Genomic DNA, 25,563 nt, shown 5'->3' with positions numbered 1-25,563 from the left:
TACTGGAAATCATGTGACTTCCTAAAGTTCAGCTTCCCCTGCTTGTAAACATGTGCAAGAAATTCACTTTCTGTTTGCTGGAAACACAAAGTGAGGTACTTCTCAATAATCTTTCGCTCTACAAAAAAAATATGTTCATGAAAATTATTTTCTTAACTTATGGTAAACTTATAAAGCTGCAAAATATTCAGGCATAACCTTCCTTTAGAAAGTTTAGAAGCACTGGCATGAAGTTACAAAACTTCATATATATTTCATTATTTGATGACATTGTCATCAACCACAAAAACTCCTAAGAAATGATAATAATTACGTGTACTCAGCTACATTTTCTCTAAAAATTTCCACATGCTCTGAGTGTGGGAGAACTGACTCATTCTTTATAAGTAGAACACAGTATAAATCCTGCTAATTATTTGTGCTGAGCGTGGTATCTACAATTCATCTATTATTTGAGTTACAAGGCTCTGGTTCTTTTTTAGTAAAGATTACAGCTGGGTATGCTACAGGCACTCTGCAAGATCTTGAGAAATCACGTTCCAGAATGGGTTAGAAATACTTTAAATGTACTTTTGTTCAACACATTTTAACACTCTTCTTTGGATATACACCCCATGAAATGAAATAAACTCAAAAAAAGACAAAAAAAGAAAGTCCCAGCTACAGCTGGAGTTCAGAAAAAGATAAAATCCATCATTAAGAAATATCATGTGTTGTTAAAGGATTCTTTGAAGGAGTGGAAGTGATTTCCCTGCCGTTTATTAATCCTCTATTATCAAAAGCCATGTTCCAGAATAACTCTTAGGATTAGCTAACAGGTTGTTAATTAGTAGTCACTATTATAAAAAAATTAAAGACAAGGGAATAACAACTCAACAGGAACCACGACACATGATAGACCTCATTCAGACCATTTAAATGATCTGTGTTGAGAATACTGCCCATGCCCAGATCTGCCATGAATCTGCCCAATTCCACCACTGAACCAACCACAGCATAAAAATTTATTCGTAGCAGCAAGTGTTTGTATAAGCTAAGAAAAAATGGCAATAAAATGGGAAGAAGAAAGGAAAATGGAGATGAGGAAAGCAGCAAACGAGATGACGCAAATTACATCAAGCTTGAAAGAACTTGTCAAGGCCTTATCCTAGATCAGTTCCTGTAGATAGCTGATCTGCTCCACCTTTCTGATCAACTAAAATGAATCCTGCTGGATTTCAGTCCATTTGCATCCAGACCTATGTATGTGTCTGGCTGTCTCTAGGATATACATTGGGAAACTAATAGAAAGTACTCAATGGCATCAGTCAGATAAGGTAAGTGATGTTCCCTCCACAGCCCCAAATGTAAAAATATGAAATATTTTAGGCTGAGATGACTCAGAAATCAGCATCAACTTGCCAACTTGGAAGGCCCTAGGATGTTTGCTTCACAAATAGTATCTTGGTAACAAATTCGTATGTCACATTCGCATACACAAATCCATACATAATGAGATTAAAGGTCACGGAAAAATGCTGTTAATGCTGAAATACAAAAGAAGTCAGGGGTCTACAAACAAAAACCTTATAATCCAACAGCACTTCATTAGGTGAATTGATATGTTTCTACAGCTCTGCTCCTTCATAGCCTGTAGCAAGAAGAGGTCCCCTCCCTTTTTTTTTTCATCTGGCTTTTTTATCATGTTTGACTTTCAAGTGGGAGAGCTATATTTTAAGTAAAGGACTTATTCTGAATACTTACAGATTTTTGATTGGCTGAAAACAGTGGGGGGTTTGTATCCAGAAAAAGTTCCATTTGGTATCTGGGAATTCTATTAGAAGAACAGGAATTAATCCTTACATTATGAACTGACAACAGATATGTGAACCTGATAAGTTCATTTTAAGGATACCATTACAAAACTGAGCTCTGCAATCAGCAGTAATAGGAAGAATTAAGAATGGGAACAGACTGCATGTAAGAATCAAAAATTCCTGCCAATCCTCTAGAAAAAATTATCTGCAAAGAAGCTGCTGTGTGCCTTGAGATATTTACAGACAGCACCAAGGGAAAAACCCAAAGAAATCTGCTAACAAAAGTACCTTGGAGATTAAGTGTACCTGAAGAGATGGACTGGGTGAGTTACAGGTCTAGATTACTACTGTACTAAAGCCATCAATCACTTTAGTCATGATACAAGATGATGAACATCCTGGAATATGCCCTTAGATAATTTCTTTACTTTACATGGTCATCTGTTGCATATTAAACCTATGACAATTTTAAGGATTATGATGAAATCTCTACTTTTTTTCCTCATGGGTTTCAGACTGGAAAAAAAGTATTTGAGTAAATGTTTGGGAAACTAAAGTCACATACTTTGATGTGAAAAAAACCAATCTGCTTGAAACTATGCATTCTGAGCTCAGCACAGAAGTTACCAATTTCTCAAAAGAAAATAAGTTAAAACAACTTCCACATGAATGGAGCAGAAAATTCATACTTGATTTCTATGTATTTGATGTGAAATACAGAAACCTCTGATTTAGAATTCAGCATGTTTCAGTGAATTCCAAATAGCCTTCAGGGCTGTTCCAAAATGAAGGGTAATTATGAAAATAAAACCTTGAATTTCACAAACTAAAGACTTGGTTTAAATCCTGAAAAGAAACTTGTGGAGGCTGGTCCACATTGGCTTGCCAGAACTGGAGATATGGGCTAGTTCTGCACCACTCTGGTTATGTCTGAAGCACATCTGAGAGCAATCTCTATGGCTTGCACTTAAGAGATACACACAAAAGCCTTAACTAAGTCTTACTTACAAATTCAGTCCGGACCATCCTGCAGAATGAGGTGCCTTAAAGAGCAAAGCTACCAGGGTCCCTTCCACAGAGGCTTGAAGATTAGACAATTAGCTGCTATTTAAAGCTATACAGGTTTGTCAAATTCATCTACTCATAAAAGATTCACAAGGTCTTTATCTTGCTAGAAACAAACAGCAGCAGAGTTTTCTTGTTTAGGAATCCCTAGGTCTACTCCACCATTAAGTTTAAAGGCTCGAGAAATCCTACCTTCTCCTTGCTCTTCAGGGACTTGCTCTCAACATCATCTCCCGTCTTCCTCTCTCTCTAGCATCTATGGTTCTGGGTCACTATCTTAGTCCCCGTGACAGAGATAAACAGGCAAATTGGTTCTGCCTTGCTGTATAGCCAGTGCTGGCTCATGGCACCTTGCTCAGCACTGAAGTACCAGTCTCCTCCATCTTTGAGTCTGAAGGACAGGACCCAGGAAACCCACTGGCTGAAAAAACCTCCCTGTCAGTGAATACCTCTCAATGTAACACCATTAAATAAATAGCACACAATGGTATTGACTTTACCTCTGTGTTGTACCCAGCACGTAGCCACAAGCTAGTTATTGCACACTATGAGCCTAAAGTTTGCTTTTAAAGATGATCCGTTGGCTTATCAACCACCAGGCCTATTTCCCACTCCTATCTTGAACCTGTGCTATTGCTATACTTGCTCCTAACTGCCCCAAATCTATTATTTGTCTCCTTTGTACCTGAGGTTGTTCAAAAATATCCATTTCACGGTGCTGACTTTCCTCTTATACTGACTCTTACTTTGGTATTTAGAAAAGGTCACCTGACTTACCAGCACTCTGTTTATTCTCTGATTTCCAGAGGAGAGTTCAGCAGGTTTCCACAAACCTCAGAGGCCTGGCTACAAGGACACTTGTACTGCAGAGACCCTGATACAGGAGGTGTGACAACAATCTGACTCTCACGGGGCAGTTCTGCAGGGCTTCCAAGAAACAGGGTTCCCATCAGCAACCCAGGCATTGTGAGTCCCTGGTTTGGGTAGAACATTTATACCACTAGTAACTGCTTATTACTGCTGATGTGAAAAATCTCTAGCATTCAACATTTAGAGACCTTTACCAAACATTCCTAAAGCTTGAATAGTTTTTCTTAATAATAAGATACAAAATTAGTAGAAGCTAGACTATTTTTCTGGGACATTTTTTTCCAGAGACCTTTCCACTTTTTTCAATAGTTTGAGCATTATGAATTAAACCACCGAAGTTCCAAATAACAGTGGTTATTTTAACATATAAATTCAGGGCCTAGCTTTGGCAGCTTTTCAAACAAGGACAGCAAAGATGGCCATCTGGAGACTCAAAGTCAACTCCCTTATTTTTCTGTATGCATTGGTTGTATAGATCTTACTCTGGTCACACATTAATTCCACCAAAACCTAGGTTATCTTCCACAACAAGCCACCCAGCTCAGCAGAGGAGTGCAAGTACATCCCTTCAACTGTCTTGGGAGAGGAATTTTACCTATATTAGACTAAAACACCACAACCTTAAAGCCTCTCCCATCAGCACTGGTGAATCTTATATTTCTTTGCTTGGCAGATTCTGTTTCCCACAGACCTGCCTCTCCGCCTCTTCTTGTCCCACATCCTTTCCTCCAGAGCTTTCCTTGCTCCCAGCTCCCATCTTGGGCTCATTTCCAGAGATCTCCTTTTAAAAGTGCTTTATAGCAGCATGCTATGAACAGACTAGCCAACTATAAAACTCACTTGAGTTACAGTTTCCAAGGCAGTAGAGGGAAAAAAGGGTACTCCAAGGGGACCCCCTTGATGTGACCATTCATCTGTCTACATCAGCAGTTCCCAAGATTGTCAGCTAACAACCTCATTTCTGTGCTCGTGACCTCTGTTCCATCAGCACTTCTCCGGGTTGCAACCCTAACTTTGGAAACTTCTTGTCTGGATCAGTCAAAAGTGACTTCATAAGAATGATTTTTCAGTCAGTGCCATGTTTGTTTATGCTCCCGAGTAGCACGATTACCCCGAAGTTCAGGTTCAGACTTGTTTCTTTGCTTGTTTGTAAGCCTGGAAAGAATTTATGGGTGTCACTCAGCCAGCAGATAGTGAACTCTGTAACTTTTGACTGTTCTGGTTAAAGACAATCATACCCCAACTGACCTGGTATGGCATTAAGCACTTGGCTGCAAAGTTCAGCTGTGCCTGGATGAAGCAGGGATTTTGCTCTCTGTAGAGACTGGAAACTTCACTGTTTTTATTACCTGCATGTCACAACCATTCAGATAAAACAGTTACCATACCCATACAGTGACAGTTTCATCTACCATGCCATGCATCCTTTACTGCCTCACACTCAGATACAATTTGATGAACCCTCATAGTCACTTGTCTGCATATCAGTTTGTCTTTCTCTTTGTGGTCACTGAGAATGTGTGGCTAGTGGAAGTTCTAATATTCAGATTTGTAACTGTCATCTTTGCTCATTGGTAAAACGGTGGGAGAAAAACAAAGTGAATTGAACAGGTCTTTAAAACACTACTAAAAATGCCATACTTTCACATCATTTGTAGTTTAGATGTGTGATAGCTAGTCCTGCTTTGAAGTTGCCCTAGATCTAAAACCATTAGGAATTTTCTGGCTACCTGTTTCTCCTATTTTCACATCACATAACTACTCAGCCTATGTGACTCTGTAGAAGTAGTTCCCCTCCTGCCTTAAAAACCAGTTCCTTCATCATTACTACCCATAGAATCTTTCTCACCTAGTACACTCTAAGCCTAAAGCAGTTGTTTGACTTGCCATTTGACTTCAGCATGTTTAATTGTTACTGTTTTTCAACTTAAATAGCCAAGAGATATCTGCCTGGACACACCAGGCTGGAATTTGGGGAATGTGAAGTGGAACACCTAGTAGCAGCCAGCCTTCATACCTGCTTTGGGAAAACACAGAATATAGATCTCAAGTCCAGGGAGAACCAGTTACTGTGAGCATGTGCAAAGACATACCCCTACATCCATGCAGCCAAAGGGATCAAGCCACTGAAGACCAGCAGAGGAGGCAAAGACATCTGGGGTCTGTGGCTTTGCATTCCTGAGGCACTTGTGAATGCACTAGGCAGTCAAGTACAACCTCTTTTTGCAATTATTCAGTCTCCATCTGATGCTTAAGCATCTGACTTTGGTTGCTGCCAAAAAAAGAGATTAGGCTGAGAACGTTTCAGCATGAAAGGCAATGCCTGAAGCTGACATCAGGGCTTCTCTTTGCCTCCAAAGCACATTTCCCACAAAGCCCCACGGCCTAGCAGTACATGGCAAGCCAGCAAAGGAGGAAAGTGTAGTCATGCTACGTTAGAATGAAACTTGGTGAGTGCCAGAGCACATCATCAGCAAGGAAAAGTTCCTGTTTGAGCCTGTAATGATTTGCACAAAACCATCACTTGTTTGCTACTGTAGTGCACTTTCACAAGCATTGCTGAGCCCTAATTGCAAGTGGTTTTCTCTTTCTTCCTGTCTTCTGCTGACACATTGTGCTTAAGATTGCACCAAGGTCAGGTTTGCCTTCCACCTTCTCTTGTGTCATTATGAAATGGAAAAATGGTGAAGATGTCAAACAGACTGTGCTCAAGCAGCTGGTGTGGTTATTACTACGGTTCAGCATGCTCTGAAAAATCTCTGCCTGAGACTTCTCGAATTTCAGCCAGGGAGGGTCAGATGGACAGGAGAGTTCAGGCTTCTGGAGAGATGTCTGGTTGTGGTGGGATTTTGCCTATATATATATATATATATATATATATTTGCATTTGCTTCAACTAGGATAGCTTTAAAAATTTTCCAGAGAATGAAGCATTGGACAGATCCCAAATATGCAGTTACAAATCCAACTTCATGATTATAAAACGTGTCACTTCATGATGTTCTCATGGAGCTTCATGAATAGCATTCTAATTAAAAGGAAAACCTGTACTCTTAAATGGAAAAAAGAGATACCAAAAAATCAAAGTCTTATTAATCCTGGCAACGCATATTAGAAGAGGATTGGTAGTGCCCAACTCTGCAAAGATGAGATGGAAATTTGTAAAAAAAGCAAGTAGACTAATGATTTTGAACACAATAGGAGTTCCTTTGGAAAAGGCCCACTGAAAAACTAATTGTATCATGGCCATTATATTTATGTGCTGTCTGTATAACCAAACTAGACTCCCACACTTTATCAAACACACAGGCTCGTATTTCAGTGGTGCATGGAAGCACACTGTGAAGTGCACATGAAATAGGTGGATGAAGTACTCAGGTACAGGTGCAACATTTGTAACATATCCAAGAAAATACAAAGGGGCTTTTTAAGAAAGAGATCTCTTCAGCCTTGAAGAGAGATTCTTCTCTTGAAGATTATCAGACCATTCAGCTAGTATTTGGGCTATTCTATGTGCTGTTTAGTTTTTTTTATCAGCATGAAGTGTTGGAATGTGGTAGATTTGATCTCCTCAAAAGATACACTCAGGAATTTTAGTAGCAAGGTCACATGCTTTACTAATACACTAGAAAAGGTATATTTTTTTTAGAAAAGGTTGATATCACAGGATAAGAGATTGAATTTCAGCTGTATCTCCAACATAGCTTTCAAGGACACATATAGTGGTTCATGTCATCGAATCTAGTGGTCATCATGTCATCTACAAGCCTTGTTTACCAGTACCACAGACAAGAATCCAGTAGATATCTTCAACATATGTGTTTTAGACTTCAAGGTACCAGAAGTTCTACCCTAACAAGAATAATTTGAGGAAGCAGGGGGAGTGGTTTGGAAAGGTATGTAAAAGATGAAAGTGCTTTTGAAAAAAGAAACCTTGCATGTAATCATGTAGCAGCTGCAAAGCAAGGCATTAAGAGAAAGTCTTCAAAAAACAGATTCTGCTGGCCTCTCTGACAGCCCTCCCAGAAGAAGGAGACTTGAGCTGGCACATCTTGTTAAGGCTCCCACTACCAAGAACCTTATATAATGATGCTAAGGGATCTGTTCTGCTCAATTTATTACAGGAAAGATAATCATGTTTGTTCATTTTATTCATATAAATTCTGAATCTCTGCCCATCAACCACAGAAACTAGAGAGGGAAAAATAACCAGCTGGCAAAAGAATCTTGCAAGTAGCAAGAGAATTCACTAAAAAACTAGCTCTGGGTAAGAATGGCTGTTAAAATGTTCACAAGGCCTCCCGTGTGATCCTGTACCTATCAAAAGGAAAGGATTTAAGAAAAATCTTATTTGTGAAACTGAAAAATTTGTATAGTCCTTGGAAGGAGATGAACTCTTTAAAATAAGGATGAAAAGGGAATAACTCACTAGTTTATTTCTTGCTCTTCATTAGCATCTTATTCCCTAATATATCAACCCAGTAGTAAACACAGATGTGGAAAATGGGTGCAACTAGGCATCAACATGAGAGCAGCAAGTCTTCTTCCACCAGTTCTCAAAATAAGCAGCTTAATTATATCATACACTAACACATCACATCTGAGATAACATATTTCTATAGGACTGAAGATTTGGTATCCACATCTGGGATATGACAATGATCCTACAAACTTGAAGGGTGATGAAATGAAGATGACTTTCTTTGAAGGTGCTGAAAGGAATGAATGCCAAAACAAGATCAGGGAACCTGAAACTAGGAGTGCAAAAGACTTTACGAAACACCAGAACAGCAAAGTGATGCTGGAGTCAAGCAGCCAGGGGAGAAAAATAAAACCCACAGACATGAGCGTTTGAAGCTGTATGTGAACACATTCACAGTCAGTGTAGCATTATCCACGTGTCACACACAAAAGCAGAACCTATTTCTGTCCGCTGAGCCTTGAGAGACCGCAATATTGCCTTATGACACGATGCTCACAAGATAGGCACTTCTCTAAATTAAGGGCTTTCTAATGCCAGATATTTTAAAAAACAAGTCTGAAAGACTAACTTACTGTCCAGTGACTTGGAGTCACATGCTTGTGCCACTGATCATTCAAAGAGGATTTCACAAGTCCCTTGGGAAAATACTCAGACTTGCCTAGATAAATAACAGAGCCCGTGACAAACTCCCTTCTCTGCCTGGAACAAACTGAAGACAGGGGGAGATGTTTCCACAGTCAGCACCAAAGGTAAGCCTAAGGACTGCAAGGTGCTTACCTGTAAGTTTGAACTTCAAAGCTATTGCTAACAAGCAGAACCACCAGAATAAACAGTCGGTGGATTGACACAAGATATTTCTCATACAAGGGTGCAGAATTAGAAAGCAAAGCTGAGATCATATCTGGTCAGCTCCTGTTTAAACAGATGCATCTCTGCAGAAGAGACAACAGAGTCTGATTCGGAGGCACACATTGATGATGTAGACAGGGACAGACACAGCCAGAGGTAATCCCATGAGGGTGGCAGAGTCTACTGGCTGGGCTGTCATCTCTTGGGAAGAGAAGCAAGAATTCCTCTTGCCTAGTGCCTGGCTGTGCCCAGTGGATGTGAAAGCTAACAGCAATGGGATTTGAGTGAGCTGCACTGGTGTGCTTTTAGATTTTGTGCTTTATTAATTTCCGGATTTGTGTTACTGGTCTGGGAACATCAATGTATCTGTGGAAAGGCAGTTCATTGTTCCTGCCTATCCCAGTTGCAAATGCGTAGTAAGGATGGAAAGGGAGACAAGTTTTAGAGGGACAAAGTGATTTTTGGATCCTACAGGTCACTTCCTTTTCTCTAGCATTAACCTACAAGACAGCTCTAAAATGTGCTGTTTCCCAGTGTCCACAATGGGCCCTGCACTACAGTGCTCTTCAGTATGGCCAAGTGCAGTGTCCTCATGGAGTGTTTCATGAGCTAGCAGGAGTATACAAAATGGATTGTTCTTGCCTCTCCTGCCCCCTTTCTACACCCTCTGAGAGTTGTCAGGACAGCATATGAGACTGAGTGCAAGCAGAAGTCAAGTCTTGCCCGTAGAGTGACTGAGAACTGGCTGGTTAAAGGTGACTAGAAAGTCTGATGTGTTTAAGGTTTGATCATCCTTGGAAGGAAGTTGCATGCATTGAGCTATGTCCAAGATCACCACAGACCTCAAACAAACACTCCAAGAGGCACCAGGCACTCGTTAGTATGAACAAAAGCTGCTCTGCTGAAACCGTGCAGCTATGTCACATACCACCAAGGCCTGGCAGCTTTCATCTTCTCCACCACAGTCATCACTGTGTAGGTGGCTTGATGTTCTCTTAGGTGTACCTGATGGACTTGAGAGGATTTAGGCACCCAGAATTAGGCCTTAAAAGCACATTGAAGTTAAAGTGCACAAGGCAAATGGTGCAAAAAGCCCTTTTCCTTGCTGTACTAACACGAGAGACAGAGAGAGCAGCAAGTTCTATAAGCATGATAAGAAGCTTCTGTAAAATTCCTTACAGAAACAAGAGATCTATTACACTTATCACAAATTTGCTAAGTAAGGTTAATACCCTGGCATTGACCCTGCCTCATATGCCCTTAATACCATCATGCTTTGTCCCATGAAGATTTTACAGCAGTAGAGATAACTGACAATCAATAACCCATTATAAACAGGTTACTTTTCTTCTCCCTCTCCCCACAGCCCCTACCCCATTGGGGCACCCCGCTGGGAAGATAATACTTCAGCTAGAGAGCTTGCTTCCAATGTCATCCTGTAACCAGATTATGCCTGAAGAAAAAGAGACTGATCAGCCATTGTGGTCTTTATCCTGGCAGTTGAATAGCCTGTGTGAATATCTACACTATCATAAATCATTCAAATTGCTGAAAGTCATCTTACTGTCAGAAGGAGCTGAATAGCAACCATTTCTACATCCTTATGTATATCCATTTACAGCAGCTGAGCTGTGGGAGTGTACAGACCTATTTTTCAGCTAGCATGACAATCAAGCCATTCCTCATCCCAATTCATTTGCCTTGGTATTAGTCCCAAATAACAGTTCCAGAAATTTAAATGCAATCTCCAACTAAAACTGAGATTAAGCTGAGGCAGTCAAACTCTTTTATTCCTGAAAATGCTTTTGAAGTCCCTGATCTTGGCATGAATCTGAACACTCTGAATTAAATGTAAAAGCCACTGCTTTAGACTGGTGCTTCTCAGCAGCCCCAAGTGTAGCTATAAAGGCCAGAATCTATCCTTAATATCTCTGCACACTGGTACAGTGCAGAACTAGCTCCAGTCTATTTATAGCTCACTATATATATACACACACTGCAGCTTCCAAAAGCATATTTTATCTTTTGTGAGGACAATGCTTCCAGAAATGCAATAAAAGGCAAAGTTTTGTTTAAAAAAAAATCTGCTCAAACCCTTAACCTGGAAGAGTGGCTCCATGCTGCCAATCAGATAATAAGCTTAATTCTTACATCACACTTTATTTGTAGCTCACTGTGTAGTTAATGGTTGCAGCTTATCTAACAGGAGAAATGTGAAACCAGTTTTAGAACAATAGAAACAAGGCTGTCACCAGCAGGCTGCCAATGAATCATGTCCCCACAGTCAAGTTCTCCCAGAAGGTCATTTATAACAGAAATACATCTCTGCCTAGAACTGGCAAAATGCTGAAAAGTGTTTCTCAGTTTTACCCTAATAAAACATTGAGCAGATCAATTACCAGAACAACTTCACCTGGTAGCCTTTAAGTTCTGTTGATTGCAATATTAGTACACACTACCATATGAGCAGGTCTGCTTGCTTCTGTGTCTGGGGTTCTAGGGGTGGTTTTATCTTCAATCTAAATTCAAGGTAACTAAAAACCAACCTTTTGTAAACCATCAGACAAAAGTGATTTACTATCCTCTCTCTTTTTCAAATAAATAAGAATTTATTTTTAAAGGCTAAGTTGCTTCATTCCACACCATTCAGAACTGAAACCCACTGAATGAAGGACAAGGACCCCTCCACAAAGGATTTGCCAAGAAACAGAAAGCAGTCCTCACACTTTCTTTTTTGTGCCCAGAGAAATATGCAGAAAAAGAATGAAAAAAACCCCTCAGATACTACCTGTGTCAAATCTCAAAGCTGGTTTTGTTCATAATTATTTCAGAGTGACTGCTCTGTCTGCAGCTTAAAGAGAAAAAAAAAATCTCTTCTGCTGCACTTGCAAAAACAGCTCCAGATTTTCTGCAAGAGGGAAAAGAACAGATGATGGGGGGAGCTATTTATTCTTTTAAGAATGTCGTTGGCACAAACAGCTGGTAGTTGGTGGCATATTATTTATATGTGCAGTTGCTCATGTTTTTTAACAGATAAGAAAGAAGTATCTCATTTGCAATTCAGGTGAGGAACACCAGCAGCTCCACAGCGCCACTGGCCCCTGGGCCATGTTTCTTATCATATCAGAAACATCTGTTACAGTGCAAATGAATTCATTATAAAAGCATACCAAAAATACAATTTCAGGATGAGACAGCAATCTGCAAAGCAGCCAGAAAACCAGCCTCCCCCCTGTAAAACCTCTTATGGCTTGTCCCTTGTTCACCGGGTGGGATGAAGGCAAGCACTGGCAGTGGGAAGGGGGAGGGAAAAAAAAAGAAAGAAACCTTGGAAGTGTCATGATTATAAATTATCCCTTTTCTAGCAGCCAACTACACCTGAGAATGGACTTGCTCACAAGGGTCAGGCAGTTCTCACACAGAGCATGCAGGCCTGCTGCAAAATGATCACTCACTCCACAGAGTTCTCCACTCATCTGGACTGCAAACAGACCTGACTAATCCTGGACATTGTGGTCTAGAAGATTTTACTTGAGAAAATCCCAATGGGCTGGGGTAGGACACATTGAGATGTGGCCAGCGTGGGGGTTACCATCAGAAGTGTACTTGTGCGAGCTCCACTCAGAGTTGGAAGTTAATTCATTTTAAGGGCAGCTGACAATTAAAAGGAGCATCCACTTCCAAGGAAGGCAAGGTGCATTTTTAGTCCATGTTGCAGAGAAAAACAGGGTGAGATGAAAATTGCTCATGTACCCATGTTCATCCCTGGCACGAATTTAGAAGACAACAATTTATAATTTGGGCCACATTCGTCGCTGGTGGAGTTCCCCAGGGCTGGGTCTAATACCCCTGTGAGCACAAAGACATTTTTTCACTCCTCTTTAGCAGAGATGAAGACAATTCAAGGTTACTCCAAAATCCCTCATGCCTAGAAGAGGCCTAGAAATGCCTCTGTGTCTCTGGAAACTGGTAGCTGCATTGACACCCCTATCTGTGTCACACTGAATGACTGCTTCCTAATGTGCCTTTGGGCTTTTACTAAAGAATTAAGAGAAAAGTTACCATGTCTTTTGCCCTTGCTGAGAAATCCCTCTGAACTTCAAGTGATGCTCAGGACAAAACTATGGACAGGCCCTGGACAAGACTTTTACTTTCAGGCATACGTTGCCTTTTCTGTCCCACCAGAGACCACTCTGGTGAGCCCATATGGCTGCTGCTGCAATGGTGGATGAAATGTGAAACATTCTAATTTCCCTCCGAAGGAGTACTAAAGCCAGACATGCAGCTTAAGAAAAATAGAGGAAAATACCTATTTTAACTTTTCTGCTAATTACAAAACATTCTTAAACATGCAGACATCAGCAGAAAGAGTGGGTAAGGGCTCCCATTCTAAAACAAACAGAAGCATGCACTTTGAGCCCTCATATGAAATTGCAGTAAAAGCCCAACCCAATAATTATTTTCCTTGATTTTCAGCCAGATGAGACACAAGGCAAATAAGTCATCAAGGACAAATAAAAGGACCTTCATTCATCGCATTCAGAGCTGGGATCTTTAATAGTGACCAAATGAACTAAGATAACTAAGTAACCATTGTAAATATTAATCTTTAAAGGAAAACAATACTCCCAACAACAGGAAGCCTGATAAGACATTGGATGTTGCCATCAGTGTTATGGAGTCTCAGATTTCCTTAGTTTTTTCTTATGCCTGTAGAGGGATCAGGAAGGTGAACATATGGTATCTCTCAAAGGAAGTAAATTAACATTATTAATAGCTAATGTGGGAGAGGTGAACCAGTGATTGTTATTGTGCCTTTGTTGGGGGGGAAGCCTGTCTGCTAGTGAGTTTAAGCACTCAAGCCAACTTCAAAATCTTGTATTTATAAACAGAGATCTGATAACAGTTGCCTAAGCATCCATGATGCTTTGCCAACACACGCACATCAAGTTGATCTGAAGGGATTGTGCCTTGGTGTTTGTCCCAAGAGCAAACTAACACAGCTGAGAACTTACAGCATGGTCTCTGTTCTCAAGTAACTCCTCATATGGACCCTCACAGTCTTTGCATTAGTTTAGTTTGATGCAGAAGGAACAAGGGTGGGTAGACCTGAATTTCTAGGTTACAAAAGGTGTCCTCTGGCATCCACTGAGGCCACTGATCAAATAGCCATTGAAGAGGTAAGTTCTCACAGACAGTGGTCACTGATGTGGAACAGCTACTTTCAGGCACACAATGATGGCACCAGCAGGATTCTGATGGTCGTGCAGCAGCATGGTAGGTAAGTGGCAGAATTATTTTGTGGGAAGTGATGATTAAATGCTGTATTATGACCAATTTGAAAATATTCTTCCAGGTTACCAATCAAAATCACATTGATACTTACAGAACATGATAAACTGTGGCTATTCAAAATGGTGGGACTCTGATCCCAGCCTCAGCTCTGCTTGTCCCATAGCATCTGAAAATAAAAGGCATTCCTCATTTCTTCAATAGATCCTATACCTTCTCTTACATTATTCCCAGTCCTGGAAGCCTAAGGCAATTCCTAGCTGGCCTAGCAGAAGTGGACTTGATGACACCTTTCAAGCTAAGACATTCTCCTAGTAAAAATGAGAGGACTTGATTAAAATTTTAGGGAACACTTTGGGGAAATTGAAAGAAAGAAAACACTGGATTTTAGTATCATTAACTCACTGGATCTTAAAAAGTGAGTAGCATAGTAAGAAAACTTCATGCTTCAAAGGCACATGGCAAGTGCTTTATAGACACAAAGGAATTCCCTCTGCCATTGAAAGCTTATACTTTGACTGCAAGTTGACATCTGGATTTTGGTTTCTAGGCCTGAAGAGGACAATTTGAATGCTCAAGACAATACAGACCTTAGACATGTGTGCCTGCTCTGTAAAAAACATTTCCCTACTGTACAACTGTATTTGAAGAGGTAACTTAGTCAACTCTGATTAGGTTTGCATCTTAAAGTTGGTCTAAAATACCTCTTCCTGAGTGGTGATAGGATATTGTATTTCTTAAGAAACCCATCATGTTGACCAAAAAGTTCATGAAAGGCTGACAGAGCTGTGCATTGTTTGCTGGCACTGTGGAGTTGTATGACAAGGATAAATTGTTCTGTGCTGTAGCCTGGGGCGTTTATAATGTTTGAAGTTTTCCACACTGAAAATTTTAGGGCCCTTTAGTATTTCAAGTTATGTAAACTTACAATAAAACTGTTCCTCCTTGGCTCTGAAGAATGGGACTTTCTGCTCAATAAGAACAGGGCTGAATTCCAGACATGAAAGGGATGGCTCAGGAAAGGATGTTTTCAGAACATCTATAGCAGTATGAGAAGACAGAAGTTTAGTCAGGAAAGTTCTACAAGACGCTACCTCAAAGAAATCAAATGTGTCAAGACAGACTCTTTAGCAACTAAAATACCTTCTGAGGAAGATAAATCTGCTTATCATCATAACTGAAACTACCAATATGACCTAACCCCGACGATCACAGCTGTGGTCCACAACCTCAAAAATAAGAGTTACACTGCACTTCCAGGGAATTACAATAACAAGCCCAAAAGTTTAGAGATCCCAAATGATAGGTAAGGCTCTGTGGGGTCTTGAAAGGTGTGAGCCTGTGGCAGCTAGAGAACATGAGCAGCACTATGCCACGCAAAAAGACACACAATTAACCCCTGCACAAAGCTCCTGCTCACTTCTGACCCATTTCCTATGCTTATATTGTAATTATAAACATTTTCTGATAGCTTCAAGGAAGGAGTGAGTTGTCCAGGGGTGGCTGTGATTGCACAGTTGTAACTTGGACTCTCCACCCAGGCAGGGGAGTATGGGGAAATATAGCACATTCTTCCTTCCAACTCCCCGCTCTTGAACCAGGTTACAGGAGATGTCCCCTCTTTCCCCCTTGGCACATGAGAGCAAAGGGCAGACTTGGCCTCTGCCCTGCTCTTAAGCCAGAGCAGCAGCACCCAGAGCGAGACATCAGGTGACAGTAACAGGTTATTTGTAGTAAAGCTCAGCAACTTGATTACTAATCTCTGGAAATGAGGGGGAGGTTGAGGAAGGATTTTGACCTTGCAGTGCATCTCAGCTGGTGCAGGAACACACTGCCTCCCAGGGCCACTCAAGGGAAGTGTGCCTCCAGGGCACTCCTACACCCCAAACCCAGGGCATGCTTCTAACCGTCACAGGACAATTTATAGGACAAATATTGAGGATAATTAAGGATAATCTGTGCTTTAGGTGTTTTACTAAGAAGATCAGATACTCTCTTTCCTTGTGAGATGGGAAGTTAGGCAGCTCCTGTTAACAGCAGGTACTTGTTTCTCAGACAAATAATAACAAAAAACTCCCTATCCAGATCCTAAAGGCTTCCTCAACTTATTCTTCTCAGAATTCAGACAAGATCATTACAGTGAGTTCTGACTCTAAATAACCACAACAGTGAATTGCATCACCAGCACTAATCTCCTGCTGGTATACTTTTTCCTTACTGTACCCATGCTAGCAAATATTATGGCACCTCTCAGTATTTATGTCCTGAGCGCAGACAATGACATCCTTTCAAATAACTTGGCAGGTCAGGGTAGATTAGACAGTCACATGAAAGCAAAGAAGGAATCTGCCCCACCAACTTCTGCTTTTTCTGTGGTCTGCTGATTTCATAATATTTGGTCATAAGATGTTGTTTTTGATATTCACTTATTATCATGATGTGCTTGTTCCTAAATAGGCTTTGGGTAACAGACATTTGCATTGCTGGCAAAGTGGAGAACCTGGGATGAACCAATTCTTGCTCTTGACAGATTCCACTACTCCCTACCCAAGGGTACTTGAGAGGGCAAGTGTTGCATGACCTCTTCTGCCTATGGATATGACAGTCGACACAGGACGAGGTCTGGTAAAAACAGCATGTTCCAGTCACTGTTTCACAATACTTGGGCACCTAAAAGCCCAATTACAAGAAGGGCCAACAACAGTTCCCACCTCTGTGAAGAAGGGATATTCCTTGGAAACATCTGTCTTATCTCTATACTGCTTTGTGCTTTAATGATCCTTTGAAAGCTCAAAGATAAACAAGAGTCCCCCAAAATTACCTGTCTATGCTAGGTCAGAGAACAGGCAGGAGAAAGTCTTGCAGTGTTAGTTCAGTCATACTGCCCATGACTGTAAGAATCTTCTCCCTAAAGCAGGTTCACCCTCACTTATCCTCCTCATGTGACACTTCAGCTCAGGCAGAATGGAAGTGTTTCAGTCTGAAACTGTAAAGATGGGGTGGGCTTACACCATCAGAAAGAAAAAAAGAACTTTGTATTCAACACAGAGCCATTGCCAAACTGAATGTATCAAGACTGACTTGTACTCCTCACCCATATCCATGATGAACAACATGGGGTACTTTGTATTGCACCTTTTCCTTATGCAGCACCAAAGATAGTTAATAACTCAATGCCAGTGACAAAGCAGGCTTGTACTAACTCAATCTGAATATAATCATGTAGTTATATTAATTAATGATAACTTCATACTACTAATCCCAGACTAACAGAGACAGTGCAGTAGGTACAGTAGCCTGGAAATGTGTTGGGTATGGTATAGCCATATGGCAGAGGTGTGTTCTTACATAGGTATCTCACAAAGCTACATCAGACTTCGTGCTCTCTGAATACTCTCAGCACCATCACATTTGAAACTTTGGGTTAGAGCCCTGCTTATTCATCCATAATGAGAAAGTCAGACTGATCTGTTATTCTATGCTGAGCCCAGCTTAACTTCATTAACTATCAGAACAAGGTCATGCTCTGTTAAGTTTGTACTTTCCCATCCCTTAGTAACTTTGAATCATTCTAGCTGTCAATGTACTGACATTTATGGTCTTCTACTATCACTCCTTTGTTTATGCTCAAAGTTCATTCATCACGTTCTTCCATTAGGGCTCTAACACATTTGCTACCCTAGTATCTCCTGCTACCTTTTGACTCAAACCATCAAAAGTTTCTATCTGTCACTGAAGAAGAGGTAGTTTCCATGGAAACTCCGTAAGTTAACGAGGCATAAAATGAAGTCAATGTCCTCAAGCTCACCCATTTTGAAAATCTAGGTCAGCAATGTTTGCTTAAAACATTCCACTTCTAAAACCATGTTCAGTTGACTGTTAAGGATGTAATAAAAAGAGAGGCTCTGGCATACCCCAAACTTAGCATGTTTAATATAACAGTGTATATCTAGGTGAATAAACAATTCTTACATCTCTCTCAGCCTGTTTTCCCTGTTCAGATTCCTTGGATAACCAATGGCCATTTAGTTTTATTATCCAGTTACTTATCTTCACCAAACATTTACTCTGGCCACCACAATCCAACTTTCAGGTAGCATTTGAGTAACCTGCTATGATCTCCTGGAGGACAGGAGCTATTAGATATGTCATCCATTATAATCTCATTTATAAGACCTACTGGAATGAAACAACTGTGCACATGAAAGTCAAATTCAATCTCACCTTGAACAACACAGAAGCCTTGGCAGAAGCCAAGGAATAAAACCAACACTGAAATTTTGAAACTGAGTCTGCTTACAGTTGATGCTAACTGATCTCAACCACCAAGTAGCAAACACTGATCTGTTCAAGTGTAATGGACCATGCTACAGTAAATGATTAAATGCATTCAGTGAGTTTCCTTAGTGAGAATCACAGTTCCTCTCAGGAGAAGAAACAGCCATACAAAGTGTTAGTGCTAAAATATGCTGTCAAGTACATAAGGTTATGGAAGGCTGCCTCAAAAAAAAACTGCTGTGAAGGGAAATAACACTGATGATTTGCTAGTTATTTCCTCTGCTAATTGAAAGCAGATGTAATCAGTCACAGTCAAATACCTTTTGAGATACAACTGTTTAACCATCAAAGATATCCAAGTTTTCAGGCATAACTCAATCAGATCTCCACTATTGATCTCTATAATTTATGCTGGCTGAGGGCCGTCAGTGCTTTGGACAGTTGATTGATGACCTGCTTCCATTAAAAGGTGAAGTCCTCTATAAGAGGGAGCTTTACTTTATTCTGTCCACAGTTGATGGTGATGGGATTTCAGCTGTTGATGACAAGCAAGAAGCAAAGGTTAGAAAAATACCTATAACCTTACGACTTCCCGAGAAAGCAAGGTGCATGTGATGACAGCTTACAAAAACAATCTGCTATCCTAGTAAAAAACCTGTTACAAACCATACTAAATTCCTTGAGTTATTAAATATCAAATCTGAAGTAAATCAAGCATTTTTCTGGCCAATGTCCCTTTCCCTGACTAAATCCCTATGTAATGTGTTGGGTTAGGAACTACAGGAAGGTTTGAACAACTTATCTGAAGCAGAACAGCAGTCCCCAAAAACACTTCGGTGTAATCCAATTACATTAATTAAAACAATTATTTCCACTTAGCTTGTTACTGAACTGCTTGCTTGGCATATCTAGAGTCAGTGCATACAAAGTTCAGGTGCAGCCTCTCCAAAAATCTAAGGAGGACAAAAAAAAAGTTGTAGGAGACAAGTCTCTTGATGTCATTGGTGGTTTGGTTTGCTCAAGTATGTAAGTTAACAAGCAGGTGGAGAGCCTGCAACTTGTTTCATCTTGCTTACATACATAATGCTTTCCCCCTCAGCTCACTCTGCTCCTCAGTTTTGCTGCAAACTTAATTCTCAGCCTGGAAAGTTTTCTCCATTTGTAAGTTAGGAAACAAGATGTGCTCAAACCTTACAACTTCTCTACAAATGGGTACCTTGTGGTGCTGATTCTAGGATAAGAATTATAAGGTAAACAGCTTGCCCTCTAAATTTGCAATTGAAGCATCTGCTACTCATGCCTACATCTTTTGCAGAATCTCTGGAGGCAAAAGAAATCCATTTTAGAGAAGAAACAAATAGACACACAATTGTCAAACTGATTTTTTGGGTTTTTTTTCTGTGAGCCTGAAGGAAAGTTTCATTCAAATCACTCCATGTTGCCAGTATAACTTAGTCTCCACTGCTTTACATGATTTTCTAGCATGCTTGTCTGCTGCCAAATCCTTTCCTTGACACAGCCATAGAATGAAAAATTCCTTTGCTTTCCTCACTTGAGTCTGCAAGCCACAGTGGCTTTGTTAACTATAACCTTCTATGAACAAGCATAGAAAGCAGTCCTCAGTCATTCCCAACCAACAACCATACAAAACAGCCTGATTTTTTTTCCCCTTGTATAAGCACTGTAGACTACTGATATTACCTTAAATCATAGCTCTAACTGGCTACCTCAGAAAGCCCCTAGGTCTTTCAAAAGGCTACCAGTCCTCTTCCCCTTTGCCATTTTTCCCCTGAGCATGGATTGCTCCCTTGCTATCTGTATTCAGCCAAAGCAGGTGTAAACAAAACTGGAGTCTTGGAGATCCCAAACCATCAGTGACTTTGCTATAGCAGATGCTGCTGAAATGGAGCCTGATGGCTACAAAAAAATACATGTTTCTTCTTCACGTGACCTCATGTTCTCACCCACTGCTCTCATCTATATGGAAAAAAAGACAAGGGCACAATGTGCATACGACCCTGTGTCTTATATTTTTATATTCTACTGACACCAGAGTCTTTATACTGCACTTGTGAGATAGTCTCGTGTGTCTCAATGACTACAATAAGTGTTATCACTCAGGGTACCTATCTTCATTCACAAAATACATATCCAAACTTTCAGATGAAAAGCAGATGAACTTGGACTAGCTACTGTTTTAACTCTTAAGTGAAGTTGAAGAACTTAAAGGCATAACATAGCAAAACAAAGTAGTACAGTCAATCAGCTCTATAATTATTGTGACAATGAGAAAAAGAATAGCCATTTCAGTAGATGAATAGATCTATTGATCTATCTAGGGAGAACATAAATAAATATGCCAAGCATATGTGGATAGAAGGCACAGAGTAATCCATCTCTGAAAGTCACCTGATGATTTGCTGAACATACGTACAATATGCCTTTACAATCTATTGATTGCCACAAAATTGGATCAAAAACTAACCTCTTAGCACTGGCAGTAGTTTGGGCAGTGCCCACAAGACCAAAAGATACAATAAATCCCAGCTAAGAATCTTTTGGGTTCCATGTCTTCTGTCATTCTCAAGGTTTTCAGTGTGTTCGTTTATGTTGCTCCAGAACCTCTGGGTTATCTTTAATTGAGGCTTATGCTTTGATGACAAACTGCATTTTGTCATTCAGATGTCCTACATCTATCTGAGGAATGCAGTGAGATTAGAGTTTGTGTTATCCAGGGAGATGGTGAGATGCTAATCCATTCTTGTATTACATCTTGGCTGAAGTCCTCACACTCTTTGCTGACAGCTTTAACAGGCAGCTCCATGAATTTATTGCAGCTTAATCCAAATTTATCTGTAAAAGATGTCACCTGAGACTAAACATCCATGTATCATTTTGCCTGGCTTTAGATCTCATCAGCAGTCTCCTCAGCAAAGTGTATTAATGTTAACAATTTCTCTGTTAATGCTTATTGCCGTTCATTTGTCTGGTTCTCTGCATAGGCATCCATTCCTCAAGGCTCATCTTTGCTCCTACAGGGCTAATTTAATGATCTGAATGAGAGTAAAAGGCATACTAATTAAATTCAGATATTGCATCTAAATCAGGAGGTGCTGCAAACACCAGGGAAGGCAGGGAAAACACAATTCAAAAGGAGTTCATAAACCCAGGGACTCAGTGGGAAAACCTGTGAGATCTGAGAGAAAACAAACAGAAATGTTTGGGAAAAGGTAAATAACAAAAGATACTTTCATAGCAGACTCACTGCAAAATGTTAATGTTAAATGGACTGTAGGAAGTAAATCAGATCTTAGCTCAGTGTAAAATAGGGCATTAAGGGAAAAAACACATGGTTAAAGAAATTGGAAGTTTCTTTGATCAGAGGCAAGATATCTCTATATTCAGTTTATTCCCAGGATCTTATGAGACAGAAATTCAGCCAAAAAAAAGCCAAAGGGCAAGAGGAAAAAACAGAACTGATTTATAAGGATAGATATAAAGAACTGAGTGTGAGTGGCACAGCCAGATGGAAGGGGGAAGAATAGAAGGGCTGGCAAGAGCTTGGTAAGGAAACTACCACAGAAGAGAGGAATCTGCAAAAGTCCAAGAGGCTCAGCTGGAAAAAAAAAAAATGGGGTTGCTGTCCAGAAAGTGGTAAAGTCTAGAAATCTGTTGGCCTGAAATATATTCCTCAGGAAAGTAAAAGTAGTGGTTAATGTAAGTCAGCAACAGGTTAAAGGGTGATAAAAAAATCCCCTAAACAATTACCATATTTTTGGTGCACAAATTTCTAACTTTTTAAGAACCAAAAGGAAAATCCTCAGCTGAACTAGATCACTGCAGCTTCACCCAAGCCTGCGCCAGTTTACACCAGCCAAGGCTTGGCATATCTATCCTTACTCATAGGCTGAGTTGCAAACTTTAATTTACCCTACCTATACGTCAGACTTCCCTGGCCCCTTATATTTGTTCCTCAATACATATTTTAGGAATACAAGGCTGGAAGGACCTTCTGGATTGTCTGATCCTGTCTTTTGCTATTACCAGTCAACAATATCTACTACAGCTGACAAATTGTAAAATGACCTTGCTTCTTTGCTTTCACTGCTCTTTGTAAAAACGACCCTTCCACACCTTGTATCAGAAAAACTAACATTATGCCCAAATTAACTAAATCCAGATTGAAAGGTCTCTCTCTCCTTTGCTAAGAAGCTCTTCCTCTTACCCTGGCATTTACCTCTCCCTAGTGGAAGAGGAGTAAATGCCTCCTTTAATTACTGGTAAATTACAGGTTAATTTTGCTGTAGAACTAAAATGTTACTATACAGCTTCTTCTCAATCATTTCCATAGGTGATGCTTTGAACTAGACAGTACTTATATAGCAGGATAAGTCATGACAACATTTTCATTACTCTCTTTTTCAGAAAGTTAGCAGCATTGAATGGCTGCAGACAGACTGAAACTGTGATCCAGATGAAGTCAGCATCAGTTCTGCCACTGGCAATGATTTTGCTGCATCTGGATGCCTCAAACATTTGCACCATCTGTTACTGCTTCTCTGCAACAAAAAAATCCCTCCCTCATCTGACGTTCACATCAGCAAAGAGCTGTTGTCTCTCTCCATTCTAGCCTTTCCACACAACTTCTGAAGGCAAAAATGATCTTTCACTAGGCCAGAATACTATCCTGTACATTGAATGGTGCCTAACTTGCCCTGGGACATCACCAATAGGTTTTTCACAGGGTTAATGATTTTGGGAAGCTCTGAAAAGCATTAACACGGACAGCAAGAAATACAGAACTAAGTTCATGGCAATGGAAGTCAAGAGTCTCATGAGACTGTCCTAAGTGCAGCTGTCCCAGGAAAAGGGCATTCACCCCATCACAGAGAAGGAAAAAAATAATCAGACCTTGGCTTATGAAAGGTGACAAATTTAAATAGAAGAAACATTATACTTCCTGTTCAAATAACTGCATGGATCAGTACAAACCCTGTACTGAAGGACAGAAGTTGGCTGTGGTTACAAATGGGGAGTAAATGCACTCTTTGACACTGCCTCCTACAATATATCAGGAAATAAAAAGGCCTGTTGAAAACAATTTTCCCTGCCAGGTATCTTCAATGGCCCACTTTTAATGAGATTATCAAAACAGTTATTTCACAAGATACTAGAAATTCAACAGATTTATGGGGAATGGTAACAATAGATCAATTGGTTCATTAGAAAAACAAACAAGCTTTTAAATGAGTCCTTCAAGCAGAAGCCACTAACAACACTAAGGAGAGGCTAGAGAAGCTATTCTGAGCTTACATTTATGCTCAGAAACCCACCTTTTTTTAAAGGCTTATATTAATTTTCTTGTGTAGGGTAACTTTCTGCTCATTTCAAGGCCTAAGCAGCATCACCAAACTTTCTTCTGCACAGGCTTCTCCTTCCTCCCTCTTCTAAAAGGACAAATTGTTGTGAAGAATAGAGTTCAAGCATTGCTATTCCTGTCCAGCTGAAGGCAGAAGCCAAACAGGAGAAGGTTGCTGTGTTATGAGATGTAGATTAGAGGGGAAAACCAGCAACCTTTATCAGGTCATGCAAGTTAAATAGGAAGAAACTGGCTCATGATACTTAATATGCTGCATATCCAGGAATGCCCTGCAAATATTAACTAATCCTCAGAAAACCCTTGAGAGATAGGTTAATATAAACCATTTATATGTGTGCAAGCAAACAGAGATATCATCCAGAGCCTGCCTGTGTGCTTCGTTAGTGATTCAGGAACTGCACTAGTTCAATCAAATGTCATCTAACGCTCTCCACTCCTTCTGACTTCAGTGTTAGAAGAAAGCACAATCAATATCATGTTGAAGGTTCAAGCATGGCCCAACCCTGTCAGACAAGCTGGGACCCAGAATTTCTTGGAATCCTGTGCAGGGAGGAGCGTAATTTTAAAAGACTGGGATGAGAAGCTAAGAAAAAGGCTGGCCATTTCAGCACAGCTTTGGAAATTTGGGGACTGGTCCAGGTGTGAATCAGTAAAATTTGTGTGTGGCATTCACATAGACACCAAAAAAGTTATCCAGTTAGAGAATTCTCACCAACAAAACTGATAAGCTAAAAGGCATATTCCCATTAAAAGCATGTCCTCCTTGTGTGTTTAATCCAGGAATTTTATACAACACTTCGATAGCTAAATTTATACCCTTATGTTTTGTCTCCTCAGTTTTAGTTTTCCTGTTTACTAAGGAAAAAAAATCCTTATTTAAGCTGGTAAGCACAAAGAAATGGCTTTTCTTCCTTTCTGATGGAAGAGGCTTTCATTGGCATCAAGAATCTGGCCAGATTTGTTCTATTTTCCTGCCTGAACCATGAGACTGAGGGGAAGTGACAGAAGAAGTTTAGCCTCTCATCCTAAAAAATGCAGTTTCTTCTGGCTAAGAGTGAAGTGGGGCAGCTGTGACAGTGGGCACTGTCCAATGCAGCAGAACTAAGAGTCCTCAACCAGCTGAGATAAAACCCAAAACATTTACCTTTACTTGACTTTTAAAGTATTTGAATTGTCAACTAAAAGAAGTTAACTGAGCAAGGGCAACAATTGCTCAAAGCAAGGGAAGTACATCCATCAATTTGATATGGGGATGGGATCCAGGATTCCCAGAGTCTCTCAGCCTTGTCACTGGCCTCCTGCAGAACTGCAGGCTAGCAGTTATTCAATATCTTTTCCCTGAGTTTAGTATTCTTTATAGAGTGTCATAGTACCTAAAGGCAGGACTTGAGAGGATGAATTCCTACAATTTGTGGGGAACAACAAGCCAGCTTGCTGCTTTAATATCACAGGCTAAATAATGACTAAATTACTTCATGCCTCGGTTTTCCATTGACATAAAAAGAATATTCACGTGCTTTGAGGTCTTGGATGGAAAAAAGATGTAAGCA

At 40.2% G+C, this 25,563-nt stretch overlaps 1 protein-coding gene and 1 long non-coding RNA gene across 21 annotated transcripts in view; one reads left to right on the top strand and one right to left on the bottom strand.

Moving 5' to 3' along the window:
- SLC6A6 (solute carrier family 6 member 6) overlaps positions 1 to 3,741 on the bottom strand; it is a 117,133-nt gene extending 113,392 nt beyond the window's left edge. For 6 of the 18 annotated variants that reach the window (XM_062008524.1, XM_062008535.1, XM_062008537.1 and 3 more), the window contains exons 1-2: positions 3,639 to 3,741; positions 1,744 to 1,813 (exon numbers count right to left, since the gene is read on the bottom strand). The gene's annotated coding sequence lies outside the window, so the exon portion shown is untranslated. Of the gene's footprint in view, positions 1 to 1,743; positions 1,814 to 2,804; positions 2,889 to 3,053; positions 3,341 to 3,638 lie in introns of those variants that run through there. The other 12 variants (XM_062008525.1, XM_062008529.1, XM_062008542.1 and 9 more) reach the window with 6 other exon arrangements.
- LOC133626851 (uncharacterized) lies at positions 214 to 24,906 on the top strand. 3 transcript variants are annotated; one of them, XR_009819798.1, is made up of 6 exons: positions 214 to 1,316; positions 1,861 to 2,119; positions 3,668 to 3,827; positions 14,906 to 15,007; positions 16,813 to 16,975; positions 23,059 to 24,906. It is a non-coding gene; the product is annotated as an uncharacterized LOC133626851 (long non-coding RNA). The 3 variants fall into 3 exon arrangements; XR_009819799.1 differs by lacking the exon at positions 1,861 to 2,119; XR_009819797.1 differs by lacking the exon at positions 214 to 1,316 and having other exon boundaries at positions 1,323 to 2,119.
- The last annotated feature ends 657 nt before the right edge of the window (positions 24,907 to 25,563 follow it).

Source organism: Colius striatus, chromosome 15, assembly GCF_028858725.1.
Source record: "Colius striatus isolate bColStr4 chromosome 15, bColStr4.1.hap1, whole genome shotgun sequence".
NCBI classification, from domain to species: domain Eukaryota; kingdom Metazoa; phylum Chordata; class Aves; order Coliiformes; family Coliidae; genus Colius; species Colius striatus.
Note: the sequence above shows the minus strand (reverse complement) of the source record. Positions and strands in the feature narration are given on the sequence as shown.